The following is a 21,590-nucleotide window of genomic DNA, read 5'->3' as shown; positions in this document are numbered from 1 at the left end:
ATTCGTATTTTTCTTTTCTTTTCATTCAAAGCAACCCCATCTGTGTGCCTGCAAGCTGGAGGTTTGTCATATGGGAAAGGAGCTCTCCAGGAGCAGCTCACTGCTCTCCCCTTCCTGCAGGAGCTGCAGGAGGGAGAGGCAGGGAACCCTTCCTATGCCTCACTCTTCCTTTTGGTAAAGTATTAGCAACCTCTAGAGAAGAGAAATAAGACCTCTACATTGCTGTATACCACAGACTGCAAAGGAGCAAAACAAACACACCTGTGAGCTTTGCACAGGGAAAAGTATTTTATTCCAAGCTCTCAATGCAATACTACTGCAGGGGAAGACAGGTGCTAAAAAAACCCTCACACGGAAGGACCAGGGAGAAACAAAACAAAACATTCTAGCACCCCCATCTGCAATCTCTCCTTTTAGAGGTCCACATGGACACAAATGCACAATCCAAACATCTACTTTCCATCAGCAGACAAAATGCATGTTGTAAAAACACACATGCAGCACTCCGTGCACCCATTTACTACATTCTTACATTTACAGAGGAAGAAAAAAAATCAACCAATCCTGATTTACAACATACAAAAACTTAATGCAAAGCGTTAGGAGGATTTTCAAGTATCACTTCTCCAGTTACATCAGTAATAACTTTTGTAATTTTGAATTTCCATGATGGGGGTATCCCTTGCAGGTTTCAATTAGTAGTCTTTACTGTCTGAAAGTCTTTACTTTAATCAAATTTTTTTTTTCCCCTGTAGTGAAATGTTTTGCCATTAAGCAAAATGGAGGATTAGGAATAATGACAATTAATGGAGCAAATGTTTGCATAATGAAATTATGCTTGTACCAGCAGCAAAGAGAGAGACTCAGGATAGCCCTTCTCCACTCCTGATTTTACACTGTGCAGCTTCAGATAGTATAGGAAAACAATTTAAAGCAAAGATTATCCTTCGGCTCCTGATCTGGCATTATGTTTATTAAGGACATATAGAAGTGCTGTTATCCCAAATGACGTGTTAGGCAAGCTTAGAACTTAGATTTTGTTCTCCCTCTTCCTTTTTCACTCCCTTGAAAAGGTTTTGGGGAACATGGATTTGTAAGACTACCAAGGAATTTTGTGGCTGAGGAATTTAGAAATTAAGTTGCCCATTGTCTAGATACCATATTTTTTCAGGGAGTGCTTTTAGGTCTCTTTTCTGATCTTTTAACATCTATTTCTGACTATTCTTATCTCAAAATGCTTTATCTTAAGAACGAGAATGGATCTACAGACCAGACTATGGGCTTCCCATCCACAACCAAAGCTCCATGGACAAGAAACAACAGTAACAGCCACCTTCCCACTTCCATGTTAGGAGTTAGATAGGAGGTACCCACTGAGAATGCAGCTACAGAAAAATTTCAGTGTACACCCTCAGTACTCCACTCTTCAACTCTTCCCAGGTTAGCTTTGCCCCAGAAGTGGCATCCCCTGCATACAGTGTCTATGCAGGAGGCTGCAGAGACTGCTCAAATCCCCACAGGGGCAGAAATGAGGAAAGGTTGGTTCTCACTGACACTTCAATGCTGTTCTTCACATTATGAATCAGGCCTTGCAGAATGGAAGGAAAACAGCCTGTGCTGTAAATATCAGTATCGAGTAAGGGTCCTTTTTGTAGTGCCAAGGTAACAATCTCTGCAGGAAAGAAGCTGTGCTTGGGACCTTCAATGTTAAAATAAAGGTATTAATTTTGAAGGGATGAAAAAGTCAATAAAAAACAAATTCAATCATCTTCAAAAGACTTCAGTGCATAGCTCAGAAAACACTGGCAGAAGACAGATGCCTTTACCACAACAGGAGGGCAAATGAAAATACATATTGGAAAGGGGACCTTGCTTTCTTGGAAACTTGACTGTGAGTTCCAGAGGCCTTTGTTGCCATCTAGTCAGAACTTAGCAAGCTTCAGCCCAGCTTGCTACCATTTCAGTTTTAAAACACACTCTAGCAGTCTTTCTTTAAAGGTTAAACACAAACAATTTTCAATAGGCAATTTCTGACACTTTGACAAGACTAGTAATGTGCAACATTGTAAAGTCTGGCTAAAGTAGTATTTCCAAGTATTTCCAAGAGTTCAGCTGGTTTTCACCTGTGAAAAGCCTCTCTCAGTTAATTTTTATCCTCTTCTCCCTGAAAGTGAGCAGGTAACCACCCAAAACACTGCAACTGACACAAAGTGTGTGCACTTCAATAAATTTTACTTCTTTGCCCAATCGATACCACTGAACACTGCTTTTATATAAATATTTGAGTACACCATGTTTATTTAAAATATATGTATATAAGCAGGTAGGACTTCAGAGAAACAAACTGCTCTTCCATTCTCTGAATTCCCAAGTGCCTGAATAATGGGTCAACTACATAATTTCTTCTTACTCTCTTTTCCCAGGAGATGGGAGGCATGGTATATACTCATTTTCCACATACTAAAAAACTCCAACAAATTAAAGATAATATGTGCATACACATGCACAAAATATGCTTTGTTTATTCCTTCAACTATTTTAATTGGTTTTCTTTGGAGTCCCAAAGACACATCTAGATTTACTTTACTTCTGCCAACATGTCTGTACAACATAGCTACTCAAAGTAGTGTGTCTTGTGAGATCAGGGGCTGCTTATGCTTTTACTTAAAACCGCTGACATCAGTATCATCTACGACGTACAGAAATCAGGACTGCTAATTCTGGGGATAGGTACTAGGCTACACTGTAATTTATTGACAGAGTCAGGCTGTCCACAAAGGTAAGGTTTAGATCTGCTCTCTCCCAAATTCTGACAAATCAACTGCAAAACTGACTTGTGATAAAATTACTTCTCCCAGCTATACACACAACAATTTTTCTTTGGTCAATCATCTGTGCCACAACAACATGAACTCTTTTTATGTACGGTGTTTTATAGTTCAAATCTTCTGAACAACCCACTGAGTTAAACTATTCAATTCAAACAAGTTCTCTCACAAATTTTGGCCATGTTACAGCTGGTTCTTCTTGAATGCTCCAACTAAAAGATTCATCATTCATAAATGCACACTGAAGAGGTTAAAAATCCATTTTCTAATGAAAATTTGGGGGCTGCTTACTTTTTCTATGGGCCATTTCCTTACCCAAGGTGTATGACTGGACACAAAACAAGCACTTACTATGGCTACTACATTGCTGGCAGAGAAAGAACACTGCCTATTCTTCTTTAATTCCCCTTCTCTCCTTTAAGAAAAACCTCAAAATCAAAAATATGTCTCAAAGCACAATTTCAAAACCTCTTAGGCTAGAATCTGTGGGACTCCCTCAGTCATTACCGCTGTAACAAAGAAGCCCTGCTTATCCATGTACTTCAGAGAGTATCATGACCCTAAGCCTGATTTTATACTGTGATTTAGTTAATATTTTTGCATTACTCAACAGCTTTTTCCTAGCCAGAGCACATTCTCAAGCACACATACACAACAATGTGTTCTTAATTACTCTGTTGGTGGGAAAGTCTGTCAGGTTTCTTACCTTTTATTTTTAGCCACTTCCAAGTTCTTTTTGTCCGAGTCTGAACTGGGGAGCAGGGAGCATTTATTTCTATTAATCAATCAATGATGGCAGTGGTGGTGCACTCTAGTTTTTCATTCTGACTGCAAAGCAAAATTAAAAGCTGTATTTTGCAAATTTACGCATTATAGATCGTAGCGGCAGCTGGTGGACTGCTGCTGAGCCAGACCGTCTTTCCCCTTCCAATCCCCTGTGACTGAGAGGGAAGAATTACAGGACAGCACTAGCAGCTGCTGCTGCTGCCCCAGAAGCAGCAAGCCAAGGTCTCTGGAAAAATAATTGGGGAGGCGGGGGAAGGGAAGAAGGGGGACAAAGAAGTTGGGGAGGGGAAGGCATTGCCAAGGCTGGCGGCACAAACAACGCACTGCACCTTGCCCTCAAAAGACACAATTGAGCTGGTTTGGGCTTCCTTCAGGAGACATAAAACTCTTAAGCCATTATGAGACTTGAAAACACTACCAGTTTTTGATAAGGACTGTCACAGAATTAAGAAAGAGTGAGAAAAGGCAATAGTCCTTGCAGTCTGATGCTTGCAGCAGTTTGCTCTCGAATCCTCTAAAAATAAAGCACAGTACAATGAGCAACACCCTTCCTTGCAGCTTCCCAACAGAGTCATTCCACGGAGCACTCTACATTAGCACAGGCACAGCCTACAAGTCAATTCATGGTCTGTCTCCTGTAAAACAGGGGTAACCAAATCTTTTCTCACACACATGTAGTCGTGAAGATAAATAATTCATGACTCCAAGATATCATCAGTGTGAAAATGCTAACAATCATTCATTTTTAGACAGATCTGAAAGTGGAACTAGTGGGAATGGTGCCCATTTTTTAAAAAAACCTGCTCAGTGCAAAAATCAGCTTGCTTATGTATTTGGTCACCTAAGCAGTGGCTCAGTGCAAGCAAGCAATGCCCATCTATGCTACTCAGCACACTAAAGCTCATCTCAACAGGGTTGAAAAAGACAAATACACTGACTGACCAAACCACATCTACCCACATCTAAAAATCTGAAGGTCACCCCAAAGCTTTCATGTTTCCTAGTGGATCTCCAGGATTCAGGCTGACCTCTGGGGTCCCACTGAGTGGGACAGCAACATGCCTCACTCCCTGTGAATGAAGAACACCCTTTAGAACAGTGACTTCCAAGAGAGCTGTGAATGCTCATTTTCAAGAGAGATAATCTGTTACACACAGATCACACAGGGCCAGGCATGCATGTCTCACGGCTCCTTCTGCTAAGGGACTTCAATGCAAGATACTACTTGGTCCAGTGGACACTGCTTCATTTTCACAGCAGTGGCAGATTTCCAGATTATTATATAAAATATATATTATATAAAAAAGAGATTATTTGAAGAAAACATTCAGCTATTCCAAAAGAAAAAAGGAAACAAAGACCACTGCCACCACAACAGATGTAGCTTTCTGTGCCTTGTTTAGAAAGACTGATTCAAAAGACATACATTCGTATGTATGTGAGAATATGCTTAATTTTAAATATATAACTTAGATTTTATACGGAGGACCCTCTTTTTATCCTGTATATTTGGTCATTAAAACAAAGAGGGGAAAAAAACCCAAACAAGAGAAAATATTGAAACTTCGAATTGATCTCATACACATAAGCCAAGAAATACTTAAGGTCACAAGAAAGTACTGGTGGCTAAAACAGATTGCATTGGTTTTGTTTTGTGTCAGAACCCTTCTCAAGATAAGCCAAGAATGCTGTATACAAAACCAGTACCATTATAAACAGGCACAGCCTTCTCTAAATGTTGGTATTTCACATTCATTTTTGGGAAGCTAAGCTAATGATTGCTATCTGAAGAAGCAGCTTTTGATATAGCATCAGTTTCCTGAAGAACATATCAGTTTATTGAGCAGGGGTTTTCAGACTCTTATCTCATTCAATAGTATTACGCCTTACTTTTTTAATTTTTTTTTTTAACTATAGTTAAAATATTGAGATGCTAGTAGAAGACACTTCCTCAAAATCTAACTACAGGTATCAGCTGCTGAGACGATCAGGGACTCAATCTGTTTGGAAGTTTTTGAATAAAATTAAATAAATCCTTTCTCCATGGCATATTAGATCCTACATTGTTTCTAAACGCAGAGTATTTAGTCAAAGTACTTGTACACAAGGCTCAGATTAAATCCACTACCATATGAATTTTTAATGCTTATAGGAAAGAAGTTTCAGCAACATTAAACCATTTCTGCTGCTACAAATGTCTCAAAAGTTATGACTTCCAGATGTTACAGTGATGATAAGGATTAGAACACACGTCCACCATTTATGTCAATTTCTAACTGTGTGAGTAAACAGCTGAGGACAAGAAGTGTTAAATTACACAAAAGCCTTCACTGTCTTCCTAGCAGTCTTAACCATTTAAGGAACAGGGCAGGTTTTTTCCTCCGTAATTCATGAGGAAGGATTTATAGAATGGCTTGGAATATTGCTGCAAGAAAACCAAGGCATGTGGCCTCAGAAGTCCCAGCATCACACCCATGGAAATGGAGGATCAATAGAGACCAATAAATAGGGTACAATGACAACCTGCACCAAGGCAGCCCATTTCTCGTAGTGATATCATGTGTCAGCTCTATACTGAAAATATTAGGTACAGCAGGCCTCTTCCTCAGCAGCAGCGCCCTCAATGACATCTCAGACGCTTAAATGTGATCTGAAGTTACTCATCTCAGTGACTACACTGTCTCTTTCTCCTCCCTCCTTTTTGACCCAAAGCTATTTTTGAACTTGACCTTCTTTCAGTCTCTCCAGTAAGAAAAAAGCCTTTGATTTTTCTCACATTTGGGATCACGATGGAGCGGTAGGCACTATCCACTGTTCTGTGTGCAAGAATGCTTTTTGCTCTCCTTACATCATCTCTTTGTCATTCATTTATTTACCCACAATCCACTTGTTTCAATTATTTAACAGATCACCATAGCTGTATCTTTCTTCCCCTCTTGCCTGGGAGGCCTCACAACACAAAAACTTAAGAAAACCATCTACTTCATGAAAATTGATTCAGCAGATGTTTCTCCTTTGCAGTAAGTTACCTTGGTGTAAGTGGTTTTAGACCTATTAAATATAAACACACACGGAGCTATTTAAGGTATTCTGTCATTCACTTCACTTTTCAGGACTGAGAAGTCTGAAGTTCAAGAACATAAGAAATTTGTTTTGAAGACAGCGTAGCCTTACCACACACATTTTCATAAGACACTTGAAATCGCAGACTGTGCCCGTACTTCATGTTTCATAAACATACCTACAGCTTCTGCACTTGGGCAATTACCTCACATTTCATGCAAAGGGCATTAGAAATATGACACCTGGGCTCACACATTTAGCCTGAGGCTTCAGGCAGATAATGCACTTTGTGTGAGTATGTGTGAATGCACGTTGTCCAAAAAAGAATCAACTGCAAGCTTACAAAAGGAAGAAAGCAGACATACTGCTAAGTACAGCCTCTCCATCAGAGACCACTACAGCTACAAATATTCTGGTAGCTTGTATAGTATATTCATGTGACAAGTAGTAAATTGGGTCTGGATGTATTTACATACAAAATAATAAATTTACCAGCTACAGAAAACAAAGGCAAAACCTTCCCAAAAATGCTGGATGTTATTATTATACCTTATTATTATATTCTTATACCACTATCAAAACTGAATCCACTCCATTGAACTGTTTGCAGAAGTCAAGCTACATTTTGGCAACAAAAAGAGCAAATGTTGTTGATCCCCTGGTTTCATGTATAAACCCAAAATATCAAAGAACCAGGTGGTTATTACTCAAAATGTTTAATAAGACATAATTTGAGACTAATATCTACAGTCCTACACCACACTGTGGATGAAGGGAATAATCATTGAAATGAAATGCTACCACAAACCCTATTTCTAAAACACCTTCAATTCATTATTAAGATTCATTCTACAAAGAACTGGAAAGTGAACCTGGTGTCAGTTCAACTTTAAATAAACTCTGACAATACTTAAAAATACTCTGACAATACTTAAAAATACTTTGACAATGGCTATTAAAAGGAAAATTCTATTTTTGCCAGACTTATTATTGAGGTTCCCTACTGAGGAACGTAACAAGTTGCTGGCTGATTACTTTATTGTGTAATTACTCAGAACTTATCACATACACATCACCTCATTACCTAATGTGGCTTGTCCTACAATCTTCCTATTTTCATGACCAGTCCTTACAAGAAGCTAGAGGCACAGGTTGGTTTGGAGAGTTTCTGGATCAAAACAGTATCTGACAATGCTTCAAACCGATAGCAATCAAAAAAAGTCACAACAGATTGAATGGCCAAGGACAGTGAAGCCTATCCTCCAGATGTTTGCCTTCGTGAGATGGAAGGCAAACATCTGGAAGCTCGACAGGCTTGAGCTGTGTACCACCAGTGAGAGCAGCACGATTATTTCAATTGAGAAAAGCAGACATTGAGTTATCTAAAATTTAGTGCAAAAAGTGTTCCAGCATCAGCAAATACATTGAAAAAGCAGTACAAGTGGAACAATAACATGGGCATCAGACTTATAGCATCAAAAACTAAAATACCTGGTATACAATATGCATAACAAAGATCTATCCTGCTCTGAACTTTATGGTATTGCTCAGTGCTGCACCATGATAAGTAGTACATGTCCCTTACTTAGCAAAGGAAGCCCCAGGAAAAAAAAAATAAAAGCCCCGTGCTATTTATTTAACTAAATAGCTGGAATAAAGTTCTCTTCACAAGTTTATAGCCTTATGGCTTCACACATACTTCTTCAAGACCAAAACTTACTTGTTGTGGCACATTAAAAGGAAAAATGTGACTGAAATCTATTTTTATCTACAGGCTCCTGGAGAGCTAGTATACAGATGTACATTTCTTGTACTTGCATATGTAATCAATATTTTACATTTTCTATTTTTACTGTAAAATGACAGCTCACAGGAGTAACTGCTAACTGCACAGATCACTAGAGACACACTCTGGGGAGTTCTTTTTCTATGGACATTTTTCAGGAAAGCCCATTGCCTTTAACTTGAAAAAGAAATGGTTGGACAGAACTGGCTTCCCGATACATATTTTAAAACAAAAGCTGGTGACAACCAAAGAAAAATCAAGATCAAGGGAGAACAGTCGTCAAAATCTAAACCAAAACTTTACCCTCAGTGAAAGTAGTCTATATATATGAAAATAAAAGTTTAGCCTTTTCTAATGAAAAAAAATAAAAGGAAGCAGAAGGCATTGAAGTAATTTAAAATACAGTGAATAATGTTTGAAATATTTTGACATATATGAAAGCAGTAGGAACAGAAAACAAGCTATTGTGGGTTAATCCAGTCATGCCTCTAAGTGGGTATTCTGAGCAGAAGACACTTATGTAGGCAGGGTGCAGGAGCCCTGCTATTGTCTGTAGCTTCCCGCCTTCACCCCACAGGCAGGCAGCAGGAGGAACAGGAGCTTCCCTTCACGAGTGCTCACGGAAGCACCACGGCCGTGTTTAACCTGCTGATCTGCCTCCCCAGCCCCCTACAGCAGCAGCTCTGCCAGCTAAGGCAGCTCTGCCATGGGCATCGCCAGCACTTCTCCACAAATACCAGTCCTGCCACCACTCCCCAGTAAGATTTTAAAGTTATCTTACGTATCTTTTACAGGAAAGACCTGGAAAAATACTGTCCAGTTGTCCAGTATCCTCACCACTCCTTTTCAGTACTACTCTGCAGCAGCCAGGCACACCTCTTGCCCATGAGACTTTTCTAAGAATTTCCCATCATATGGAGTGCAGCAAGAAGAAAACAGGTGTTATCCTATAACAAATTGGCCCATTCTTCTAGATTAGACAAAACCAAACTCTTCCAACAGGCAAACTGTTGTTGAGGTTCCCCCCTCAACTACTTGGAGCACAGAAAGATCACAGCCATGCACCCCATTCCTATGATGGCCACTCTGTTATCTAAAAAGGTTATGAACCCCTGACCAACCAGCATGTTACCTTGCCATTTTCACCACTGGAAGATAAACATCATTTCAGCTTCACTCGTTGTCAGTGATCCTTTCTTATCACTGTTTTTATTTTTAAAAATGTTCCCACCACCCCAAAAGCTGTAGTTTAAACAAAGTGAAGGAAAGACAAGGGAAAACTGATGTGGTGAAATTTGCTATTAGACAGCTAGGCTACTTGTGTCATGATTATCTGTTTCTTGCAGAAAGAATGATCCAAAGCTACTATTTACATGTTTAAACTAACCCAGCCCAGTTTGTCTCCAGTGGTGCACAGAATAATCATGTGAACTATCTAGATAGCAGATCTGAATGGCAGCAACTTCTGCCAGAGGCAGCAATGAGCTGCTGAGAACACATGCTTTTCACAGCCTAATACTCTCCCTAAATTCAACCAGAGCTGACTGAAGACTACATCTGAAAAGAGGTATCAAAATCATTATGATGGGCCACACACATGAATTTAGAAGGAATTTCTAAAGCACAAAGGGGAGAGAGGCATTCATCTCCCTTAGTATATTCAACCACAAGAGTGCCCCTGCCTCGTAGTGTTAGGGATCTGCTCTGGAAACACCCACCTTGGGGCTCAGAACTTCCCATCATTCTGGACACCTGCTGACACCTGCTACAAAAGCCAAATACTTGAATTCATGCTTATCCATCAGTTGCTGTGATTCATACACAAAACTCCCCAGCCCTCAGTACAGTGCCCTCAGCATTTGAGCCATCTGTATCTATTATTCCCCTTCCCTTCCCCTCAGTGTTTGTTGACCATGCAAGTGGTGCACAGGTGATACACTGGGCTGAGACAGGGGAGGAACACTGGTGACCAACGTGTCATTTATTTTTTTAAACCCCTAATCTACATATTTGGAGAGGCAAAGAAACAGAGAATATACGATTCACCCTTGACATTCTGCCAGATCACTTCAATCCTGTAAAATGCCCCCTAATGACCTGAATATAATACCATGGTGTTACAGTGTCACTTAAATACTGCAGGGTTCTTCCTCTGGCAGTGCAGTCTGCACACTTAATATGTAATGTACAGGATTATACTGCCACTAAAATATTACTTAGTGCTGATGAAATTTCAAATTAATTCTGGGAGCTAAATCATTATTCAACTCTGCCTTTGCAGAGATACATTCCCCTGGTTGCTTTAATAACAGTGATTGTAGAACCGGAAGGTTGTTACTGTCTCTTCAAGGCTTGTTTAAAAGAAGTGGTCTCTAAACTGTCAAGCAAGTTCATGCAGTGATGCATGGATGTTTGCAACTAAAAAAATAATCTGAACAAAAAATGGGCTCAAATATTAAGAGAGCTCATAGCAATGTGGCTCATGAATAATTTCATTATTTAACAATAAGTTAAGAGACTTAGCCCAGTTTTTTCTTTCTATATATACACACACACATACATACTCCCACGTTCCCATCCACCACCACCCTCCTCCACAGACAGAAGATTCCATAATAATTGAGGGGACATATTCTTGATGAAGTAAATGACACAGCTGCTGGTAACTGTTGAAACTGATCTTTGCCAGTTGAGGATGTGGCTTTCAAGTCATTCTGAGCTCTAGCTTTTCAAACCTAAATAAACAAACTTGAATTTTATACAGCTCTGGGTTTCTTCTTCCTGAATAATTCCTGTTACTAGTGAGTATCCTGTACTTTTAGGTAACTACAGCACATGAACACTAAGATGGGCCAATCCTTGACACTGCACTAGAGCCAGTGTACACAATAACTTGCTAACATACGAAGTAAGGGAAGATGAAAAACAGTGGATGGGCTAATCATAAAAGCAAGTTTCTATCCTCTGAATGTTTGCCCATTTTTTAACATTGTGTTTAGATTTGTTTCTGTTTCTCAGTTAAAATACCAGGCCGCTCACTTCTACAATGAGGTTTCTTAAATTCAGGAAGTGTTCCCAAGCTATACTGGAAAAAAAACCCAAACCAAAACCCCCACAAAACCAGTGGTAAAAGAGGAACAACACAGGGCCAAGCAGGCTGAAAACAACTTGTGGCAGTGAGTTTAAATTAGGCTAAAATAATCAAACTTTCTCCTTATTAAGCTGTTACCTACTTCCTCATTCGTTAATATTGTCGTTGTTTACACTTGCAGCCAGGCCAAAGATTTTCCCCTCCCTCCAAATATAATTTCCTGCTATTGACAGACATGTTCAAGTGCTGGATGTGTGTATGTCTACATGGCATACTGCAGGCAGAGGCGAGCCTTCTTGGCCACCATCCAAGCCAGCCGTAAATGAGCCAGCTCCAAACTGGAAGCTGTGTAAGCACAATTAGCACAGCAGTAAGCCTGATCTAACACATCCTGCCAAGAGACCGAGCTTATTAGCTTGAGCCCAACACAATGCACACGATGGATATGGGGCATCTGCTTTGGCTCCACACAGAATGTGGGCAGCTGAAGTACATCAAGCTTCTATCTGCCCACAAGACATGGTGTAAGTACATCTTCTCTTGGAGCATACCCTCTGCTGCAAGGACCATCATTCCCCTCTGCATCAACTCCCAAAACACTCTGAGTGCTGTGAAAAGATGGAGGGAACAGGGATCTCCCAGTGAGAACTTCTGAGGAAAAAGCCACCAGGCAGGTGTTTAGGCACCAGGCACCAAAAAGGCCAAAGGGAAAGGTGAGGGAAAGGCAGAGCAAAGCACTGCAAGACTCTACAAACTGATAAAGAGCACTACACTTCTGGATTCTATCAGGTCCAGAGCAATAATGACCAAAAACTATTACCATACTGTAGATGTTAAGTGGGCTCTGCACAGGTGCTCCTACCAACAAAGAATTCACTATTTTTGGTGGATATTTAAACAGTCCAAAAGAGGAAAGTGAGAGAAAGAAATCTGTTATCAGACTGGGACCCAAGAAACCAATGCTCCCCTGGCGCCATGGATTTTATTAAAGGAGTAGTGACAGTCTAGCTGTTGGCAGTAGTAGGCTGAGAAACTTATAAATTCAGAGCAAAATGAGACAAAAATCAAAGGGTAGCAATGAAAATCATCGGTGGGGGGGGAAATAAAAGGCATATTTTAAGAAGAGTGCCTGAAGAGACTGGGAATGTTTACATTTAAAAGGGCAGTAATAAAATGGTCATTGCTAAACTCTATTTAGCAGAAACCAACCTATACAAGTCAGTCAGCTTCTGCCCACCCATTAAGAGAGCACACGGGCAAGCAGAAATTCCACTGAAGTGCCCCAATCAAAGGCGACAAAGAAAACACCATATTCAACACATAATTATTTTGTTGCATTCTGTGTCAACAGACTGTTCTGCAGCAAACACTCAGGATCTTTGGAAGGCGGTGTTCATGCCTGTTTTCTTTTCCCTCCCACTCCACTGTAAAAGAGTATTTTTAGCTTTCAGTTTGAGCTCTCTGATGTATGGGACAGGTATAAGCAAGAGAGAGAAAAGACCCCACAAGGTGTGGCAGACACACTCCTCCACACATTCAGATTATGCAGATTAACTAGGTTTATTTTGACTTCTGAGATTTTTAGATTACATTGTGTATATGGAGGTTTTCCATGATTTGCTAGCTTAAAATATTTTCTTTGAAAAGGCTTAGTTTGATCTGGGGTGAAGACTACACATCCTCAGCAGACTCAAGCAGTTTATATACTTGTCCCTGACCCTTGTCTGATCATCAGTTTGGGCTAAACACCTGCTGGAATTCCACACAGAATTTCTCACACTCTAGTAACACAGATCTCAGACATATCTATCTTCATGCTTCAAGGCAGCATTTGAATCACTGATACCTGCTTCAAAGGAGTGTTTTTCTTCCCTTTTCCCTATCCTTTCATAAGCTTCTAAAAACATGACCAAATCAAACCAAATTAATCACACCAGGTTAAGAGACACAGACAAAAGAAAAACTAAGAGCTGAAATTACACTTGCACTGTTCTTTTGTCTTGAGAAGGAAATAATTTTCTCTCTGTTTTCTCACTTGAAGGCCTGAAAAAGAAAGCTATGCTGTCAGAAATATCAAGGCCTAATGAAATGTGTGAAAAACCAGTCATACCTTCAACTTACTAACTTCAAGAAGGTGAAATAGAGAAATGTATTTAAATACTATTCGGTATGAAACACTTAGAAATAACACAACAGTATGATTACTGCAGGTTAATTTAGCCTTATTTAGATTTTTCAGCCATTTAAAAATACATATATAATCATCAACCATTGTTCAGACAGCAACAACTGTTCTGAAACAGGATCTCAATTTACACACACATCTAATATATCTAAAATATACAGTATACATATGTACAGGATACAAAAGTCAAATAACCATTCAGTCCCTTTACTTACACATCCTTCCAGTGAAAAGATAAAATCTTGGCTTATAAATCAGCTGAACTCATATACCCTAAAAGAACACATTTCTAATAGAAGAAAACAGCAAGGAGATAAACATGATTAAGGGAAAAGGGAGGGTAGAGAAGTAAAATATTTGCCAGTTAGCTCTGAATACTTTGGTATTGAACAAAAATAAATACTCAGTCTGCTTATTATTTCTTTTGGAAATACTTTTTTTGCAGAGAGGCATGCAAGTTAGCATCCTTTATAAGGCCATAAGAATCTTGTACACACCACCATAAAGTAGCTAGTACAGAATACAGCAATCTCCCATGCAGTGACATGATAAACAGAATCCCTGAATACTGATTTGATCTCCCTTCAAAGCAATACTTATTTTTAAAAAAAAAGTAAAAAAGGAAAAGAATCAGAAGCCATCTGCAAAGAAAGTACCTCAGACTAAAAGACCTGTCTACACTCACTATGTGTACATTGCTTTTTGTTTAGACAAAGTAAAACCAGGAGAGAATGCAATCTGTCTGCAGAAGGTTCTTCTATTTTTAACTAATACTGTCCTGCCAGTATCAATTCATCCAGATAGAAAATCCTTCATTAAAAATATAATTTACTGTCAAAGGCCATTAGGAACACAGAGCTTTTGAGAACAAGTTTCAACCATGACACCCATTGGCCTGCCTAAACAAAAGTTTCCTTAGGAAGGCTTGGGAATCCTTAGATGGGAAGGGGCAAAGCCAAAGGGCATAGTATAATTACAAAATTACAAAAAATCTTTGCACTGTCTCATACAGGCAAAGTGACAAACCAGTGAAATATCCTAAGGAACAAGACAGAACTTTGGAACTTTTCACCTGAAACTTGGGGTGCTACAGCATTTTACTACAAAGTACAATACTGAAGACAACTTAAGCAAGAAGTTACCAACATTTTACTCAGCTATACATATTTTTATGTGTCCACCTGGGAAAAAAGCCCCACATATACAAGCAGATAAACTCAAATTAAAACACAGCTTGCCTTTGGAGTCATGGCTTACTTTTAAAAAAGATGACTTATATATATCACAGCATTTATATTTAAGCCAGTATTTTAAACTATGTTTTTCCCTACAAATTACAGTACAAGAGTTTCTGAACAACTTCTTAGCTTCATCCTATTCCCTTCTCATTCAACTGCTCTAGCTAGAGACCAGTAGAGCAGGAGTCAGACAGCGTGACAATCTGTGGCAATTAGACATCACAAAACTTCTAGAAAAAAAATGTACGATGTACTTCATTAATGTAGATTATTCTAGACATTTCAACACTAGGAGAATGTAATTCAATAATTAGTCACACTTTAAAAGAGAACTCAGAAAGTTCAGTAGGGGACAGGAGAAAGGAGTGGAGAAGCCCTGTCAAAGTGCAGAATTCAAGCCCTTGCTCAATTCCAAATCTACCCCTGCTCCTCCTCAGAGTGCCAGTTTGGGGCTTGAAGTTGGGAAAAAAAAACAACTCTACTGCTTCATACTTAACAGGGAAGCTCAAAAGATAAACTATGCTGACTTTCTGTAACTTCTGATGCAATAAATAGTCTGATTCAGCAACAAGCCTCTCTTGATATGGTTGTACACCTCCCACTGACCGTGGCCTGAGCAGCCTCATGGAATACACAGGCTCATTGCTGGGAGATTTTTCACAAAGGCAATCTGGAACAAGCAGTTCCTATCTCTGGCCACTTGTTACCGGCTCCTGTTGCACTGCCTTCACCCCACCCCTCCTGGGACAGCTTCATGGTGCTGCACAGAGGGACTTGGTTAAGTTAAAAATAGTCCATTCATCCTCCCTCTCCCTCCCTATTTTTGCCAGGTTATTTTTAAAACAGATACATTCTCTGCTCTTGTTCAACAGGCAGCTCGGCTGGAAGGGGAAGGGAGGAGGAGAAGCTGCAGCTCTGCCAGCCCAGGCTGTAAGAGGGACTGCAGAGTCCCTTCAGCCCACCTTGCCACTAAGACATCACATATCCATGGCATTACAGACACACAGAGGTCCTCATAATCCCAATTTAAGCTGGTGTTTGCAAAGTCTGAGAAGGAGCACGTACTAATCCTACAGTTAGATGCAAGAGGTTTGCATAATCTTATCCTTCATATCCCAGGAGCCAGAGCTAATTCTGTGCTTTTCTGATTTGACTTGGGGATTCTATGCCACCACAGCAGGACTTAGGAAATGGCTCTTCACTGTAACCTTGTCTGAGCGCTCATCTTTTGTTTGCATTACTCTGCCTTGCAAGATGACAGCTATCAAGTCAGATTACTGAATGCCACTCACAGTGACACATGCCAAAAGTAAACCATTAAGACCATCTAAATAAGAGCCAGGCTTAATATGTAGGTTGCCAGGTATTACATCTAGTAAGAAATCATTCTAGACAAGTTCAGCAAGTCAAAAATTATCAAATATTTTAACTTACTTCTTAAAATTCACTGGACTAATCAAATAAAAACTCTTCCTGAATTCCTAAAAGAACCCTGCATTGCAAGTGCAAAGAATTTAGACTGTCAGAAAAAAAAGGGGGGGGAAGGGGGAAAACAGCAATTTTTTTGAAAATCCTCCTAACCCCCACTGTTTTTTCTGTGTGTTTATGAAGCCTCCGGAAATACCATGGCAAACATTCCAGCTCTACAGCAGCGAGGTCACATGACCCAAAGGCACAGCAAGGAACTTCTCTCCCAAGTTCCCTTACGGTAGAGAAAAGTGATCTTTATTTTATTTTTGAAAACAAGGATCCAAGTCTAGGGAAATCTTCAGGAAATTTTCAAGAGTACAGCTTTTTTTGGTGGGGTTTAGTGTTGCATTTCCTTTTGTTATTTATTTGCTGCATTTCTAGGCCTGCACATACTATTTTTATTATCTAAGACAAGCATCTTAGACCTATATTCAAGGACCATTAAATACAGTATACCATTTAAGACACCTCTAAAAACTACTTGTAATCTTGTAAGTAAAAACTACTTGTAAGTATTTGTTCTCTAAATCTTAGAGATTCTCTAAATCTTATTAGAGTTAAAATCAGTACTGCTGTATTTCTTAATACAGCCATGATCTTTTCCTGGCAAAAAGTATGGCACTTAAAACCTCTCCCCCTTCTTGTCTTTCAGGATTATTTCAGCTAGCACTATTAATGAAAGGATTTATGCAAATAAGCTTTGCTAAACATTACGAAAAAAAAAATTACTCAAAATCTGAACCTGAATCACAACCTTGCATTTTTACAAACAATCACGTATACATACTTGGAAATAACTGAAATGTAGGAGTATTGATGAATCATAACATAATAAGTGAGTATCAGAAATTTGTGGTTGTCTGAAAACAATACAGAAGAAAGCATGGGGAAGGAATACAGTCCTGCAGTAGAAATGCACAGCAAATGGCAGGCACTCACCACTAACTTGCTTTGTAACCATGTCAGAAATGCTTCTAATTATCAGCGGTAAAAGAGGGATGGCATTTCTGCTGGAAGCAAGTTTTACACTTGAGTCTTTCTTCTCCCTTCTTTTTCAGCCTATAAATATTAGTCTTACACATTTTTCTCCCATACAGCTCTTGAAAAGGTTGAGTTTTTCAAGGCTGAGAGCAGATAGAAACGTTCATCAAGAAATGCCTTGAGGTCAACTGTCTGTAACTCATCAAAGTGCAGCACTGAAAATATGGATGGGGGATTATATGAGCATGGTAAAGCAGATTAAAAAAAAAATCTATGTTCTGATCATCAGTAACATTATTTCTGTTTGGAAATGGGTTCAGTTATGCACCCCCAGTGGTGATGGTCACAGGGTACTGACTTTTTCAGGTGCATTCAAAACAAATACAGATGCATGGAAGTGGCTTTAGTGCTATTTCCCAACATATAGAAATCCCACTGGGATTTGACAAGGATCAAAAATGGAGAAGACCCACACAGCAGTGTAAGGAGAAGCAGCTGGTCCACAAGAAAATGATGATGTAGGTCAAATTCTAGAGAAGCACTGAACTACACTGAAAAGGCAGAGATGAGCTTACCTATGGCTTTATAAAGTATTTAAAAACATCTAAAAAAAACCCCACAAGCAAAGGAAAAGCAGCAACAGAATAAGTCTGCAAAGATTATTTTTCTTAAGTGAAGAAGGAAACAGATACCCTGAAGTGCCCACTCCGTGCTTTTTTAAAAATTCTGTACAACAGCTAGACATAAGATATTGAACATATTATTGAAACTACTGCTCACTTCTACTCAGGGATTTCTGCTTAGTTTATTATAAATGCGCATTTATTGGCAGCAAGTAGAACATATTATTGCTCTGTTTTATAGCTGGAATGGTGCACACACAGAGTAATTTGTTTGTATTCCGTATCAGGATCAATACTGTACCGGGGATAGCCTGAGGAATGTTTATGCTGAGGGCTTTGCTTGCAGTGTTTTGTTGTTGCAATCAATTGACCAAACAGAGCTGCTTCTTGAAACAACAAATAAACTATGATAGTGACCAGATCAGCCATTCAAGCATCAAACGCGACACAGTGTCTGGAAAAAGAATGAAGGCCTACAAGTGTTTTTGCTGCTGGATGACACACACAGCTTTCCTACCTGAGTATTTCCCACCGGCCTTTCTTCCTCTCAGTAGCTGGGGACTGTTTCCTCGACACCCTCACATAACAAGATCCATTTTCCTGCAATAAAAATACAGACACATCATGCTTCCATTCTCCTGCAGAACACAGCAGCATTTGAATCAGCTCAGTGAAAAGACCTGAAATGAATTGAGAGCATTTAGGAGTCCAACAACCAAGCCAGGATGATCAGATCTGGGCTGGGGTTCTAGCCCAGCTTTTACCACTCCCAAGCTTTTGAGACTCACTCAGTAGTTTAAGTATTACAGGTTTTCATGCTTGTAACAATGAAATAAGGAAAAGATAATGAGAATTCTGTTGAGGTTTATATCAAAATTTCCTGAGCCAAATGGTAATTTTTTTTCAGTTAAAGGTCATGCTGAAGTCTCTTTTATTCTCTTTATAAAGGGTACTCACTGACTACTGTGAGCTAAGTGCCATTAAAAAAGATAAAACAACCCCCAAACACTACTTTAAAAAATACACCAAAATACCTCAGAACCACCATCCTCTCTGCAGCAAAACAAAACAAGTTTGTGGATTACACTGGCACAGCACTGCAACTTCTAGGAAATGTTTTTTTAATTATAAAGAAAGATTGCAAAGCGAGACAGGGGAATGTTTATGGGTTGTCTGTATTTTGTTACATGCTGTTTCAGCAGGCAGACAAGGTGTCCTTACAGCATGATACTACCAAGCTCCAAAACTCAGCAAATATTGAGAAAAGGAACACTGACTACATTTTGCCTCTCTTTTGACTGACTTCCAACAAACTTCCATACAAAAAAAAAAATCCCATTAAACATGAAAAAGCACATACTACTGGGGGGAAAAAAAAACCACCACCAACAAAAAAATACCAACCAAAACACAACACAGCAAGCTCCACACAATTTGCAACCAGTCCAACCTCCCCAACTACCAGCTGTGAGAGCAGATACTTTCACAACAACTCAAATTATGCAAAAGTAACAGGTGACTTTAAAAAAAGGCAGAGGAAAAACCCTAAGTTATTTGTAATAACTTGTTACTTACATTCAATGTTTGTTCTGCAGCCATATTTATCCTTTTCACTGGTAATTCACCAAGAATAAAAACATGACTGAAAACCTTTTTAGAAACAGTCATCCCACCCCAACACATCCAGTGTCACCAAGGGACTGTCTGCTTCATACAGAGACACTGATGGTTTTCTTGTCTCACAAAGGGCAATTTTAGAGAAATTACATATTGACAAGCACCCTGGGTGAACGTTTGGCTTTAAGGCCTCATTGAACTGTGAAAGTTTTCACCCAGAACAGGTTTATTCTCTTCCAGAAGTTTTCCCCAGTGCTTTTCTTCTGCTTATGCAAGGTAGGAATATCACTTGAATTGATTGAAATTCAGTATTTGTTAACATGACTTTCTCAGCCAACGCAGACTGGACTTTAATGAAGTTGCAGTTAGTTATTTTAGTTTGTTTCTCCAAATGAAAAACTTTTTTTTCTGCCTGTCCCAAGATCTGGTTACCATTCCAGGTGTAACTGGATTGGACTTTTGTCACATCAGGCTACAGCATTTACCTGGACACTTGAATTTTGCCTCTCCCTCCTCTCTCCTGGAGTCTTACTTTCAACACTGCATTTGTGCAGCTCCATGGTTAGCTGGAACGGGGCAACTAATTTCCTTCAGCATGTTGTCTCAAACAGCTCTGCCAACACAACACAGGGAGCAAGCCCAAGACAGGAGTGATCAGCCATCATGGCAGAGGATAGAAACAGAGGCTGTTTAAGCCAGCTTGAACTGCATTGCTGCAGCACACAAACACAAAGCCTTGCTCCTTCCTCTCTGCTTTATTCTGCCCATCTGTAAAACCGGCACCACAATTCCTACTTTGTTTTATAGAGCACCTCTTACAATGAAAGGGCTAGCCATTAACATTTCTGTGAATTCACATTACTGACCACCCACCCCTTTCATAAACCAGGTCCAAGCTGGTTCTAAGGACATTGGCACTGTCCCCACCAGCATCTGCTCCCTGGTTTCCCCGCACAACCTACTCAGGGGTTGTACAATGTCCCCCCCACCACTCCAGCCTGTTCCGTGCCCCCACGCCAGCCCCAGCTCTGCCAACACACTTCACAGGGTCCTGCTGGGAACAGCAATCAGCTTCTAAAAATAAAATTAGCTTCTTAAAGCCTGGTCCCTTCTCTCATCCTGTTTCTAGAAAGATCCCCAAAACTGTCTCTCTGGCAAAGTTCAGGGGGGTTAGTGGGCTACACCTGAGAATGAGAATAGATGGTAGAGAAGAAGTGTCAGCTGGAAAGCCCTTACACCTGGCTTGCCTCAGCCACCCTTTCCAGGTGTGTTTGAAGCCCTGCTGTGGCACCGTAACTCGATGCTGCACAATTCCCAGCCTTGGCCACATCCATAGCTGGGGCACGGCCCGTTCTGCCGCTGCAGGAGCGGACTGCGGGAAGCACCGAGCCCGGCCAGGGAGCCGGGCCCGGAGGGGAACCAGCAGCGCTCCAGCCGCGAGGGCTTCCTGCTCTTCCAGATCCAGCAGGGGGAGCACAAAAACGCACAGGCTTTTTGGCCATAAATGATTTTTTGGCTACGAACCGCTGTATCGCAATGCTGGACACTCTGCGTTAGGCTACTCCTACAGAAATGCTTATGGCGTGCATGACAAGTGCACCACGGGCAGAACTCCGGCTCCAAGCAGATCACACCGCAAAAATCAACTCGGTGGAGGAGCCGAGCAGGAGCAGGAGAGGCCAGGAACGCTGCAGAAGCCGGCGGCAGGAAGGAGAGCCTGCACAGCAGAGCTGCCAACGCCAGCAATTTTATCCTGTCCCCTGCAGCACTAGGAATTTTTCCTAAAGACAGCTCTCCGAAGTCTCATCATCACATAAAAATTTCAGCTTTCAGCTCTTTGTTTGTTTTTTTTAAGGGATATATTTATCTCTAGGCTTCCAAAGTTCAAAACCAAAGCTGTAAAAATAAACCCCAAAGATTTA

The 21,590-nt window shown here is 40.1% G+C and overlaps 1 protein-coding gene across 3 annotated transcripts in view; it reads right to left on the bottom strand.

Annotated features, from left to right (window-relative positions):
* The window catches only part of ZMIZ1 (zinc finger MIZ-type containing 1), a 337,858-nt gene that overhangs the window by 203,445 nt on the left and 112,823 nt on the right, over positions 1 to 21,590 (bottom strand). For all 3 annotated transcript variants that reach the window (XM_066554169.1, XM_066554172.1, XM_066554171.1), the window contains exon 3: positions 18,569 to 18,651. The gene's annotated coding sequence lies outside the window, so the exon portion shown is untranslated. The remainder of the gene's footprint in view (positions 1 to 18,568; positions 18,652 to 21,590) is intronic.

This window comes from Molothrus aeneus, chromosome 8, assembly GCF_037042795.1.
Source record: "Molothrus aeneus isolate 106 chromosome 8, BPBGC_Maene_1.0, whole genome shotgun sequence".
NCBI classification, from domain to species: domain Eukaryota; kingdom Metazoa; phylum Chordata; class Aves; order Passeriformes; family Icteridae; genus Molothrus; species Molothrus aeneus.
Note: the sequence above shows the minus strand (reverse complement) of the source record. Positions and strands in the feature narration are given on the sequence as shown.